This window comes from Ambystoma mexicanum, chromosome 2p, assembly GCF_040938575.1.
Source record: "Ambystoma mexicanum isolate Mex_15411 chromosome 2p, UKY_AmexF1_1, whole genome shotgun sequence".
NCBI lineage: Eukaryota > Metazoa > Chordata > Amphibia > Caudata > Ambystomatidae > Ambystoma > Ambystoma mexicanum.
In genome coordinates this window covers 330,568,543-330,583,284 of record NC_090923.1, presented here as the reverse complement: position 1 = coordinate 330,583,284, position 14,742 = coordinate 330,568,543, and the positions used below count along the sequence as shown (strand labels likewise).

At 46.2% G+C, this 14,742-nt stretch overlaps 1 protein-coding gene across 14 annotated transcripts in view; it reads left to right on the top strand.

Moving 5' to 3' along the window:
• Positions 1 to 14,742, top strand: part of ERC2 (ELKS/RAB6-interacting/CAST family member 2) — a 4,434,974-nt gene that overhangs the window by 2,117,098 nt on the left and 2,303,134 nt on the right. The window lies entirely within an intron of this gene.

Sequence of the window (14,742 nt, the reverse complement as noted above, 5' to 3'; positions counted from 1 at the left end):
ACAGCGCAAAGGAGTTATACTTGCAAAGTAACCTGTGTCACGGGCGGCGTCTCTCTTTTCTAGCCACTAAAATATGGTTTCTGTAAGACTTGCCCTTTCCTTTTTAAACCGATTTTCTCTGTCAAGTGCTTTTATTTTTAAAACAGAATTTCCTTTCCCATTGCGAATTTCATCCTTTCATTAATTTAAAGTCACTCTTTCACTTTTATATTATCCCTGTGTTGTGTATCTGTCACTCAGCATAAAAACCGCATTCCAATTTTGTCTATTTCATCTGTTTTCAAAACGTTTTGACATTTAAACCCGTGTAAATTAGCAAATGCAATTTCTATGCATGTGATTTGGCTGAAATGTGTTTTTCACTTTCAAGTTGATTTTCTGAATTATATGCCCATTGTTAGGACATTGCTTGTAGTCCGCTAGTGTTCCTACATCTGTGATAGTGCTATACTCATATTTACCTCATTTATTCAACCACATAGGTAAAACAAATATTACTAATTCCGAGTGCTATTATTGTGCAATTGGAAAGGTTCTTAAATCCGGATTTCACTTCTCTTCACTGCCTAGTATACCTGACTCCTGGCTACTCCTTTTGGGTGCATCTCAAGCTGAATCATTAGTAAAATAAAGTAAAATTGTTTTAACTGTGCGCTGCAGCCTAAGCTAGTGGCAAGAGTCCTGGTCTGGTGTGTGACGCCCGATTAGAATCCTTAACAGGGGATAGGGTGGTGGGGAGGAAAGGGGGGCAGTTCTGTGGTGGGTTATGGGAGAGGCACTTGAGGGTTAGGAGGGCGAAAGGGAGGGGGATGTCGATGGGGGTGGAAGGAAGGAGTGGAAGAGGATGAGGGTTTGAGCTGGTTGGAGCGCCAGCGGGCTCCTCTGGTTTGGGAGTTTGATAGGGGGCGAGGTGTCTTAGCATAGGGTGTTAGGGAGTTCTCAATAGTGGTCAGAGGGAGGATGGGGTGATGAGTTTGGGTGGGAAGGGGTAGGGGAATAGGCTTCTGCAGAGGAGGTGCTTTGCGCAACAGAGTCCACCTCGGATTTTAGAGTTTGATGCAAGGTGGTGGTAGGAGAGTTGGCAAGTGGCTTTAGGCTGCGGTGAAGGGCGTGGATGGGTTTCAAGGGTTGTGCTCAGGGTGGGAATAGTGCAGGGGTTTGAAAAGGTGGGTACTAGAGCGCGGGTTGTGCTCAGAGCGGCAATAGTGCATGGGTTTGAGAAGGTGGTTGCGAGAGGGGGATGAGGGTGGTGAGTGAAGATGGGAGGGACGGTCAGGGGATTCTAGGAATCAGAACGGGTGCAAGAGGGGGATTCATACTAGCTGGAGTCTCCATTTGGTGTTGTGAAGCTTGGATTGATTAGCTATTGGTGGTAGATGGGCCCTAAATCTACTAATCAAGAAATGAGATAGGCTAATAGGAGCAGTTTATAGATAGGCATTTTTAGACTGGTGGAATACAACACAAAGATCTCTTGGGCGCACTGTCTAGTTGCAGACGATGCTTACAGGAACAGTTTGAGAGTGTTTTCGACTGGCAGAATATAACACAGTAGTAGCTAGGGACCAACAACTCTAAGTGTGAGTGAGAGGTAGAAGACAGCACAGTAATCTCTTGGATTTACTATCTAGGTGTGGAACCGGCCGAGGGGATAGACTGGTAGAATACAACCCGTAATCTTGAGTGCACTATCTAGACGCAAGACTTTCTTAAGGGGGCAGAATACAACACAGTAATCTTTGAGCGCACAATCTAGATGTGTGATAGTCTTAAGAGGGCAGAACACAACACTATAATCTTTGAGCGCACAATCTTAAGAGGGTAGAATTCAATAGTTTCATTTTCGGTGTTGAAGTGGGAAAATGGAAAAACAGGCTCCCATCTTCCCCCTCTCGCACCTGGCCTAAAGGTTCACGGCCCAAGCACCCGCCACGAGAAGAGTTTGCCCATCTACCAGACGACCAGATACCCTGGTACAGGAACATAAGGATGTGTCCATCTGCCTGTCCAGCAGCTCGCCCTGTCCATGCCGATTCCTGCGGTATGGATCAACTAGACTAAAAACTATGACGACCCAGCCAACGGATAGCACACCTGTGTCAACATACACACTGGACACTCCCGCACCAATCTACACGAAGAATATACTCAGTGCTATGACGTAGGCGACAGACATACTCACGGACGTGCATCTTTATTATTTTCCACATAGGCTCTAAAAATGCAGAAACGCAAGACGCACCATGAACTCATCTAAAGAGCTTGCTTACGCTTCTCCTAAAACCTAGGTGCCATAATGAGAATTATAACGAAGACACGATACTGGTCATAAGACAATATGAGTCTATAACCTAAAGCGCCTGTGCACCAAACGGTTCCACCTATACACCAGGCCTAAGTAGGCCGCAAGCAAGAGCTCCCGTGGACGTTAACAGAACAAGAGTCAGGTTGCTGATCCTGCAGAATGAGCCTGGCGAAAGCAGACAGCCAAGGTCGTAATGTTGCAAACTCACATTTCAAAAGCAGACCATCAAGGGCACGATGTTGCAACCTCGCACGCCGTGCACCAACATCAAAGTCGCACCTGCAAATCAAACCAGGCACACAGTGGAAAAACAATATTAATTGTGCAGAATTCTGACTCAAATACGGTCCCATCTCACGTGACCAAGCCGAACCTGACGAGATGCCAAGCCCGGGAGAAAGAAGGCGTCTGGATCCCTCGTTACAAGACACAGGCAGATACACTTGAATGGATCAATGGACATATGCAACAGTGGGAGTAGTCGGCCGTCCAGCTCATGAATAAGTCTTCACATTGTCTGCATGTACCCATAGTGAAACATTGTTGCAAATTGCAAGTACACCGAGAGCTGGGAACAGCGATGGTCCCAGGCTGGGAAGCTCACGGGTGCACCAATCAGAACGTGGGGCTCTTATCACTGACGCCAGTAACATTAACCAATCATAAGAAGTCTTCATGTAACAAATCTCATGTATCTAATTGTAGGGACAACCCAGATATATCACCTGACTAACCCTCGTCCACTCATATTATTCTCTATACGTATGCTATACTAACCCTACCACTCGAGCAACCAATTAAGAGTGGCGATAGGTTTTTGTTAACTTTCTAAAGTGACGCAAGTAGCGCGTCATACTACAGTAAAAAGGGCCTGCGAGCCCCACGATTGTGTGTGTGTCAGGTCAGACGCGTATGATCCTTGACCCATCCCTGCCGTTTGTGTTTAATAAACAGCAGAGTCACCTTGCTTCTTGTGTGTGTCTCATACTCTATCTCTTTTGGGATATACGGGAGGAGTTGGGGCCTCCCTGCCCGGAGGTCTGCGGACGGCCCGGCCGACCCCGGCAGAATTTCCCCCCGACAAGTTGGAGGCACTGCTGAGATCTGTTTCAGATCGGCATTTTTATTTTTTTTTACCTTTTTCCAAGCACTCCGGTTGCGAGGAGGCCCGGCGGCGCGGCCCCCTCTGCCGTCGCCCCCTTCTGAGGACTACAGGACCATCGCGGAGCTGCGAGAAGACCGGACAGCGCAATCCGGATATTGGCCCTCGGGAGCCGGTTGAGAAGTATCCCGCCCGTGGTTGGCGAGTGTCCAGACGTGGTCCAGACGAGGGGAGGTGACGAGCCACTCGGAGGGGTGCACGCAGTCGAGCGGCCCCGCATCAAGAGAACTTGGTGAGCATGCCACGCACAAAAAACAATGCGAAATTGTGAGGGAGGGGGGAGGAATTGAATACGGGAGGCGGGAGGTGTTGCACAGGTGAACGGCGAAGGTTTGACAATTTAGTGTTAGAAATAGAATGAATGATAGTTGAACAAGCGCGAGAGCAGTTGGCTACGTAAAGCGAGAGAAGGGGGCGGAGCACGAAACATCACGTGTGGCCGCTCGTAGAAACTGATTGGTCTAGGTCGCGACTACGTGTAAGGGTGTGTGTGTGGTTTCCTACGATTTGGCATTTATTGATCAATGAGTAGATGAGGATCCCTATTGTTCGAGCAAGACACTCGATAGGTAGATGAAGTTTCCCTGTAGGCGGTAGCTAGTCAGTTGCCCAATACAGAAGATAATTGGCTGGTTAAGCCCTCCTGTCGAGGGGCGTATCACACGCGAGGCGACGCAGCGTGCGCAGTCCGATTATATTGTTGATTTGATTACCTTGTTCCAGGAGTGACAGGAAGACAGCTGTGGGGTTAACGGGGGTAGATTGGAGGTGTATTTTGGATTTAAAGAATATATGAAGAACTTACCAGTAGCTCTAACAGATCAGTGACGTCACCAATAGGGTTTTCATAGGATATCGCAAGCACGAGGAATCCTCGTTTTGAGAGTGGAGGGGAAGAGAACTGTGGTAAGGGAGTGGAAAGGGAGATAAACGGTAAAACGAGTTGATCGAGAAAAGGCAAAACGGGGAACGTGGCTGCGCACGGAGAACGCCGGCCACGGCAATTGTAGAAGGGGGAGGAGCACGTGAAAACAGGACGACTGTATAAGAACATAATAAGGGGTACGCAGCCGCAGGGGGCTACGTACGCCTCGGCCGCAGGGGGCCGTAAGGGTGTTGTATAAAGGAAGAAAGGCAGAGGAAAATCTACAAATGTAACATACTATATTTTTATAATTTTCCTTAAGCGGACTATCGTAAGTCCCCAAACTTACGGGGCCAGGTAACGATATAAGGCTGCATATTATAAACTACTAGTGGGATAAACTGATACCAGATTAGGGAAGGGTAGCAAGTGGAGCGCTGCTATGTCTTACAGAACAGGATCGGAGGGTGGGGGAACACCCTCACCACGCCACTACAATACATATGCACAACACTGCCACCCCATAGGGAGAAACTGATTAAGTATAGCATAGAATGGACCCAGGGGACGGATAACAAAATGCTAACACCGTGGCCGCCTAACGGTAGCTTCGATCCATATGTCCAACATTCACTATTAAATCATCTGCACAATACATATAAAGGGAAGAAGTTGGCAAACCACGTGGAGGTGTTTAACTTATGGAGGATGTTCCAGGGGTCCCGACCAGGACCAAATGGAATGTTCACTATGGGGGAAATACCAGAAGAAACAGAGATTAAGGAGGAAGGAGAGGATGGGAAACAGGGGCATGAGGACCCAAAGAACACAGGAAACAGGGGTGAGGGAGGAGAAAAGAATAATAAAGCAGATGAAATAAAAAAGGAACCGAGCAATGATATACCCATAGTAACGGGAGTAAAAACAGAGGGAGGGGGGTTGTACCCTTTAAGAGAATTGGGAGAAATAGAAAGAGGACAGTTAAGGGCGGCTGAGGGATACTCGAACCCGGCATACAGCCCTCCACCATATGTGGCTCATAGGAAGATGCCAGCAGGGGAGGGGAGGACTGGAGAAGACCAGACTATGGAAATAGGAAATGATGAATGGGTAGCTGCACAGATATTATTAAAATTACGAGGTTCATTAACAGGAGAAGAGAAGGAGGTAGTAAAGAAAACAGAGGAGGATAATGCCAGGGAGAGTGAATTGAGGGGGGAAGAGCTGTTAAGACAAAAAGAAGAGATTTTGGAGGAACGATTAGCAAAATTAAGGGATGAACAGAATTAATTGATCAAACAGCTTGAGAGGGAGGAGAGAGAGAGAGCGAGGAAAAGGAAAGAAGGTAAGAACGAATTGGAAAAAATAAGGGAACGAACAGAGGAGCAAAGGAGAGAAGCTGACAGGGTAAAAGCAGCAGCAGAAAGGGTATCAAGAGTAGTACTGCGGGAAAAGAAAAAGGGAAGAAGAAGAAAAAGAAAAAGAAATGGCAATATGGAGGAGGAGGTTACTATCAGAATCAACTAAGAAATACGAAGAAGGGAGGGTGATGGAGAGTATAGTAGAAAAAGAAAGGGCGAAATGGGAAAGGAAGAAAGAGGACGAAAGAATATTAGAACAGATGAGAAGTGAAGTGATGGAGGAATTGAAAAGGAAGAGGGAGGAAAATAATAAGGAGATGGAGGAAAGGTATGAAGGAGAAAGAGGAGATAGGGGAAGAGAGAGTGGAACATGGGGGGATGTATATGATGATACAGAAGTAGCAACAACATCAGCACAAAGGGGAGCGGTTGACAAAGGAGAAAGAGGAGAACTGGACCTAATAGATCTACAAACAGTAACGATCAAGGGGAAAAAGACCGAGTGGGGGGTGCCGTTTATGAATAGTTTTTGTAGCGAGGAAGAGGGAGTGGGAAATGAAGGAAGAAACAGTAAAAGGGAAAGCTTAGATAAACTATACATCACCTGGACCAACCTAGACTCACCATGGATCAGCAGGAGAAACGATGAGATGGAGAGAAGTGAGGAGGGAAAGAAAGGAATAGAGGAAAGACAGGCACATGAGGACGCAACATCCCCATCCCCAAAATCCCCATCACGCCCTCCCCTATCGCACCCTACATGCTCAACCACCTCACGTTCGTTACGCAAAATAAAACTAGCGCCCTTCACTGACAAACTGACACCCTACACATGGCGACTTAGAGACCTCCCTAGTCGCAGGCAGGAAAGAGGTATACACATGCCCACATTAAACACAGAGAAAGATGGAAGAAGGGGAAAAGATGGAGAAGAAAGAGGTATTAACAGGGGAAATAAAAATGAAAGTGAAAATGTGGAAGAAAGGGAAGAGGAGGAAGGGTGTGAGGACTCAATATTATGGAACACAAAGGGTGAAACAAGACATAATTTAATGCCACTTTTGGAGAGAGGTGGGGTTAGACCACAGTATGTTCCTTGGAAGCATACCGATAAAGAAAATATAAAATGTAGGCTCCCATCATTAAGTGGAGGTGCGGGTAAATGGATATATGAAATGGGAAAACACACTGCAGGACAAAAGCTGGCAGTAGAAGATGTAAAGGGCCTTTTAATATCAATATTAGGGGATAGAGCGGATGACATCTGGAAGAGAGCGGGATTTCATGGGGTAACAATAACAAATACATCGCACAATGGGGCACCGTTCGCAAACTGCAGACATGCACTATGGCAGGCACTGAGGGTACAGTACCCAGACACATCAGATATAGGAGCAATTACATCCCACAAAATGCATGAGAACGAAGATCCTGTTGATTATATCCAGGAAATCCAAGAGAAGTGGCGCATGGACACTAGAGAACAATGGGATAAAACACCAGCAATATTTTACCATATACTGGTACAAGGGCTCCCAGAAGGAGTTCAGAAACAACTAAAGAAAGTAGTGGGAATGGAAGCAAAACCATGGCCCGAAATACAACTGACTATAGTGCATCATTGTAGGACATGGCAAGGAAAAATGAAACAAAAGGAAGAGGACAGGAAAACGGAAGAGGCTAAATTAGTACAGAAAAAGCTTACTAAATACACAATGGAAGGGGCACTAATAACTACACCTACAACAATGACCCAAAGCCCCACACAAGTAGTGGCTGCACAAGATTCCTCCCAAATACCACCTTCACAGACTATAACACAACAGGTGCCGCCACTCCAACCATACATGCCCAACATGGGAGGAGGATACCCAATGCAAGGAGCTGGGTATTATAATTATAACAGGGGGAGAGGAGGAATTATGAGAGGGAGAGGGTATGGATATGGCACCCAACCGCAGGTGGGAGGACTTAGAAATTCCTACCCCACAGGGCAACCAGTATATCAGGACAACACAGGGAGCTTTCCATGGCAGAATAGGGAACCACCGGTGTGTTGGAGCTGTGGACTATTGGGGCACATGTCACGCACGTGTAGAGTTAGACCAGGAACACCATCATGGAGTGATCAGGGACAACCAAGGCCCTCACAGGTACAGCAGGGCATACCACAACAGCAAATGTTGCAACAAGGAAATGAACAACAACAACAATTAACACAACAGCCCCAAACACTGCCACAACAACAGGTAGCGATGACACAACAACCCCAAACACCACAAACACAACTGGGTAGGGTGACGGTTTTGGGTCACAACCCTTATACCGGAAATGGCCAGTCGTTGTACCCCCAATAGGACAGCCCACAGACGGCCTTGGTGTGTCCCATCCTGTCAGTAACACCTAATAGTGCGGAGGAGCCACGCATAGAGGTAACGATAGGTGACAAAAAATTATCATTCCTTGTTGACACCGGGGCGACCCGGTCTTGCATAAGGGAAGGTAAATTTAAGATGTCAGGCGAGACCATGAACACCCAAGGATTCTCTGGGGCTAGAGGGTTGGTTCCCTTTACTGATAACATTCCCTTATCTATTGGAGATTACGATCTGTCAGTTCCACTTTTATATTATAGTGCCTCACCAGTAAATATACTGGGGAGAGATATAATGAACAGGCTGAATATGACGATCTCCTTTACTGAGGACGGCATAATTTGCTCTACTCCGGGGATTAACATGCTCACAGCACGACAGATTATGCAAGCATACTGTGGACAGACAGCGATTAGGGCGGAGCCAGTAGATGGTGAAATCTTCCAGTATGGAACGGACATGGCAATTGCATGGATGCCAGGGATAGAAGGGAAAATATGGAGAAGGCCAGCAGCCTATCTGTTCAGACCAGAAACACCTGTTAATGAAGCAGAAGGGAAGGTGGTTCCAATGGATATTGAGAGCATTATTGCAACAGCTGATTATATTGCTGTACATGCCCAAGACAGAGAAGGAAGAGCATGGAGGGCAGTGATAGCATTAGCAGAAGGATGTAGGCTCACCCAGGTGTCAGATGAGGAACTGTTTTCAGATGAAAAAGAGGAAGGTGAAATGGTGTTTATGATGAGTGTGGAAATATGGCTAAGGGTGGCCTACAAACAAGTAGCACAGAAAATTGCAATGGCACTTGAGGCACCCGCATGTACCCCTGTCCCTTTCTTTAAGGACGATATGTCAAAAGTACCCAAATCATTGTGGACTACTGCCCCTATGACGTGGGCTGCATAAAAAGTATAGGGGGAGTAAAGATAAAATTGAAAAAAGGTGCAATACTCCCCAGAGTAAAACAGTACCCACTATCAAAGGAGGCAGATGAGGGCATATATGAAACCATAACGGCCCTTATAAATAATGGTATATTGGTCCCCTCAGAATCACCATGTAATACGGCTGTGTACCCAGTGCGCAAGGCCAAAGGAGGGTCTTGGCGCTTTATACAGGATCTTAGGCCCTTGAACAACATAGTAGAAGCGGAATACCCCGTAGCTGCAAACCCGGCCACAATCTTGTGTGGCATTCCAGCAGAAGCATCACAATTTACAGTGATCAACCTTAAAAATGCTTTTTTCTCAATACCATTACACCCAGACTCACAAGATCTGACGAGCTTCACTTACAGAAACACTAAGTGGAAGCACACCAGATTGCTACAAGGGTATTGTGAATCACCTCAATTTTCAATAGAGTGATACAGATGGATTTGGGTAACATTGAAGTAGAAAGCACGGTGTTGCAGTATGTGGATGACATAATAATTTGCAGTAAAAACGAAAAAACATGCAGAGAGGACTCCTTAAAGATGTTGACAATATTGGCTGACAAAGGTTACAAGGTAGACATGGAAAAGATACAGTACTGTCAGGAACAGGTACTTTACATTGGTCAGCTTATATCCCAACATGGAAGAAAGATCGCACCACAAAGAGCACAAGCTATTTCGACCACTCCAATGCCACAAACTGTAAGGGAACTGCAGCAGTTCCTGGGGCTCTGCAACTACTGTAGAGCTTGGGTATTTGATTACAGTTCGTACATAGGACCCCTGCTTGAGGCGTTACGGGAAGCTAATAAAGGGGAGGAAAAACTGGGGTGAACGATGGAAATGAAAGAAGCTTTTGATGAATTAAAAGATGCGATATCAACTGCTCCGGTACTGGCATCCCCAGACTATGAGCGGCAATTTTTTATATTTTCACATTGCGACTCAGCAGTAATGAAAGCAGTGTTGGCTCAAAAAACAAGCATGGGCTACAAACCAGTAGCATTTTACAGTGGCCACTTGGATCCTGTAATGTTAGGCCACTTCCCCTGCAAACAAGGTCTCGCCGCAGCTGCTTTTGCGGTGGAAAAAGCATCAGCAATCACCATGGGGTGCCCGACCACACTATTTGTGGAACATGCACTTTTTGCGATATTAAATAAACCTAAATCCACCCTAACCACGCAAAGAGCATCAGGTTATGAGATCATTCTATCCAGACCCGAACTATCAAATGTTAGGTGCAGCACGGTCAACCCTGCAAGGTTCTTAGCAGAAGTAATTGAGGAGGGAGATTATGCCCATGACTGTACACAAATAACTGAAATATACTCATGTACTAGAAAAGTTGAGGAAAACGCACTAGAGGGGGGTGAGCTCTTATTTATTGATGGGTCATCTACTATCGATCAGAGGGATGGTGTGAGGAGAACTGGGGCTGCGGTGGTAAAAATGATGGAGGTACCGGTGTGTGTGGCAATGAAATGTGTATAATTACCACAGCATTACTCCGCTCAAGCAGCTGAACTGGTCGCACTGATCTTGGCGTTGAAGGAAAGTTTTGACAAACGGGTGACCATATATTCCGACAGCGCATATGTTACATCCACTGTCCACTCAGGGCTGTCGAAATGGAGAAGAAGAGGGTTTAGGAGAGCTGATGGCACTCCAGTGCAACATGCCCTCTTATTGGCTGAACTAATTGAAGTAATTAATGACCCCCAAGAATTAGCTTTAGTGAAATGCACCGCACACACCAATGGTGAGGACCACGTCTCGAAGGGAAACGCAGCAGCGGACGCACATGCGAAGTAGGCTGCATACTTTGGTGAGATATGGAGCCCCCCAGAGTCACAGAGAGGGAGAGGGAGGGGAATGGCTAAGGAGATGTTGATAAGAGAAGGGTACACCCATCTACCAGCTACACAGATTATGGAGTTACAAGCGGCTGCACCAATGGCCGAAAAAGAACTATGGGTAAAAAGAGGATATACAATGTCCCCGACCGATGCACTATGGCGCCAGGGTGGCACTGGAAAGGTTGTAATACCATGGGCACTTTTGAACACCGCCCTGAACCAACTACATCATCAAGCCCACACAGGCAAGGAAGTAATTGCAGCACGAATTAGGGAAGACTGGTTCTGCCCCGAGTTAAATTCGCATGTGTCAAATTTTATCAGTAATTGTCTCACATGCCAACAGTTTACGGCCGGCCACACTCTAAAGGTGATAAGAGGTACTATACCCCGGCCAGAGGGACCTTTCCGGCATCTCCATATTGACTATGTTGATATGATCAATATATGTCAAGGAAATAGGTATATGATTGTAATAGTATGCCCATTTTCTAGGTGGATTGAGGCAGGGCCCTGTTCACACCCAGACGCATTTAGAGCAGCTAAGTTCCTAGTGAGGGCGGTCTTCCCCAGGTGGGGAGTGTGCGAGGTGTTAAGGTCAGACAATGGCCCACATTTCGCAAACGAGATGTTTCAGCACATTACATCGCTGCTGAACATTCAACATAAATTTGCATGTGCATACCACCCACAGGCCAACGGTGTATGTGAACGCCTGAATGGCCTATTAAAGGAGGCAATTGCAAAGATACAGCAAACAACAAAGAAGAGTTGGTTATATTGTCTTCCATTAGCCTTATTTGAGCTAAGGAATAGGCCAGGGTCCGACCACCACCTCACTCCCCATGAGGTGGTTACCGGACGTCAAATGCGCCTTCCCCTAACGCCAACGTCAAGAGCATTTACCGACCACGAAAGCACTGCAAGTGTTTTTGGTGATGAAATGTACCAATATGTGTCTTCTTTGATTACTAGTGTAGTGTTTGTGTCTCAACAGCTCGAGCGCACATGGGGCGGGTCTAATAGAAGCCAACAAGAAGACGCGGATAAAGAACTGGAAAAGGAAGGACTGTGTAAGATTGCTAAAGGTGACCACGTACTACTTCGCAATTTCAATAGGAAGTGGAACAGCCCACGCTTTACTGGTCCCCATCTGGTAGAGGAGGTATCAACAAGAGCAGTAAAGCTACAGCACAAGCGTGCCTGGAACCACCTACACGACGTAAAGATCTACAAACAACAGACCCGCCCCAGCGCCACCGACAGGCTCATTGAGAGAACAGCAACAACATCGACAACGGAAGAAGGAAGTTCTACCACAGCCAGCGGCCCAAGTATTCCCATACCTTGTCACTCCCCAGACTCCCCAGAGACAATAACTGAAGAAGAAAGGGGTGATCCCCATACAGCCCACCCCATGATCACACGCTCAAAGAGTAAAAGCAACGCCCACCAGTTTAACCCAAAAACCCCCTGCCCACCATCCACTGACCCCTGTACCCATTACAGTAGTAACTGAACTAAAGGACATTGCCTTGCACAAATACACATGTAAACACGTGAATGCTCTCTTTTCTTTTCTCTCGCACATGCAGGAACCGCGTATTATTGTATTGCTAAAGAAAGTAGATAACTAACAAATTCACTGCCCAGGAGTAGATGGTACCCTCAGACGATAATTACCCAGAAGAATTGTCACACCAATTTGTATATGAAATAAAAAGGCCAACGTACCTGAAAAGGAAAAGGGTACGTGTGTACTACACAGCGTTCCTTTTGGCCATAATACTTGCCTGCCCTAAGAGATAGATCGCTTAGATTGGCGTGGGAACAGCTCTTCGCCTGGGCACTGAATGACTATTTGATAGGGAGAGCTTAAAAAACAACAACTAACATTTAATAACCAGCATATTGAGAATTTTCAGGCGGGCAACTGTAACATCGCAAGAATTTGCTGCCGGACTGCAGCAAGGTAAGAGCAAAATGCCGGTGAAATTAGCATATGTAATAAAAATAATAGGGATTTTGATAATCACCGGGTTCGTAGCTGCCTCTGTATGGCAGTACAGCTATGCTATCAATATTATTGCTGTACCCAAACCTAACACACCCCCATCCCCAGCTGCAACAGGTGTTACGTCAGGTGATATTAGTAAAATTGCGCACAAGCAGAATAGAGTTCAACTCAGCACATATTCAGATAATAAAGGTATTGACAATTATATACAAGATTCAGCACACGTCTCAAACAACATATGGTATCAACACATGACCCGCATTGGTAAGCAGACAACAGAAGACAGCTGCTACGTTTGCTCATTAATACCATACGCCATGAGCGCTTCTCGAACATTTGTTGCCACAGAAATAGACGAAAAAACAGCACGGTGCATAATATACTTGGCACTGTTCCAAACGAAAGGAAGATTTCAAGGGACAGTGGTGCATATGACATGGAAAACACGAGACTCATACCCATACGAAAACAACTTCCTCAAGACGTATTTGAGTTACCACAAGAGCAGTTTACATGCTGAAGCATTTAGATACATAACAAGTGGTCCTGCAAAAGGAGAAACAAAGAAAGTAACACTGCAGTATTTATCATGTGATTGGTATGCCACTGAAGTTCCTGGTAAATTAGGATGCTGGGAGAGGCCACTGGTGACGATAACGGGGAAAGTGTACTTGGACAACAAATGGGAGATAGGAGTGGTTGGCAGCAACATGGTAACAAAAGAAACTATTTCAACTATCGATGCGCACAACCACAGATGTTGGACAACTTGGATCAAATACGTGCCTATGCTCACATGGATAGAAACAGATGAAGACCCGATAACAATACTGCCGTTGACTGCGCCTAAAGTATGCTACCAACATAAAGGAGAGGTGGACGTAGGATACAACACCAATTGTGGAAGTGTGATGGAGTTACCTGAGGGGGGAGCAGGAACAGCAGTGATAATGGACCATTACTGGGCCTGTGGAGAAAAGGCATATCACACCCTGCCCCCTCTGTGGAATGGTGTATGCACGATGGTGCACGTCAATGTACCATCACTAGTGGTACCCCAGAAGCATGTGAATGTGGCGAACTTTCCCAAAATGGATGAAGGGGACAAGAGAAATAAGAGATCTGAACCACCTCAGGAGGAGCCAGGCAAAAGGCCCAGCGGCAATGATACTGTCCTAAATAGACGGAAAAGACAAGGAGAACCTCTGACAGGAAATTACCTATGGGGAAGGTCGGAAACGGCACTCACTTCAATCCCGCCAGAACACAGACTATTCAGCAGAGCAGCAATGTTCTTCTCCTCAATAATACATCCAGGACTACAGGCTTACGCAAACGCAAAATGGCTCCAGATAACTAGATGGGAACTCATGATGACCATCAATTCTACAGTAAACGGATTCAACGCGATAAAAGAGGAGCTGCGAGCAATAAGGATGGTAGCACTGCAGAACAGATATGTATTGGACCTCCTCACTGCCATGGAAGGAGGAGTTTGCGCAAAGATAGGACAATCATGCTGCACATTCATTCCTGCCAACGATGCTGACAACGGTACACTGACAGAAGCAGTTTCACAATTGGCCCAGTTGCACTCCAAAATGGTGGATGAAAGTAAAGATGTGAAACAGGATGAGAGCTGGTTTTCGCTATTATGGTCATGGATGCCATCTTGGCTGTCAGATGGACTGAAAATTATAGTTGGTTGTATTATTTTGGCTGGAGCTACATTGATTATAATAAGATTTTGGAAAGCCCGGAAGGCACGCACCACTGACGAGTTGCTTGAAATGGTCGGTATGCACCCACTGATGCCAGCAGATGACGGCCAACACACAGGCGTAATAATACAAGAGAG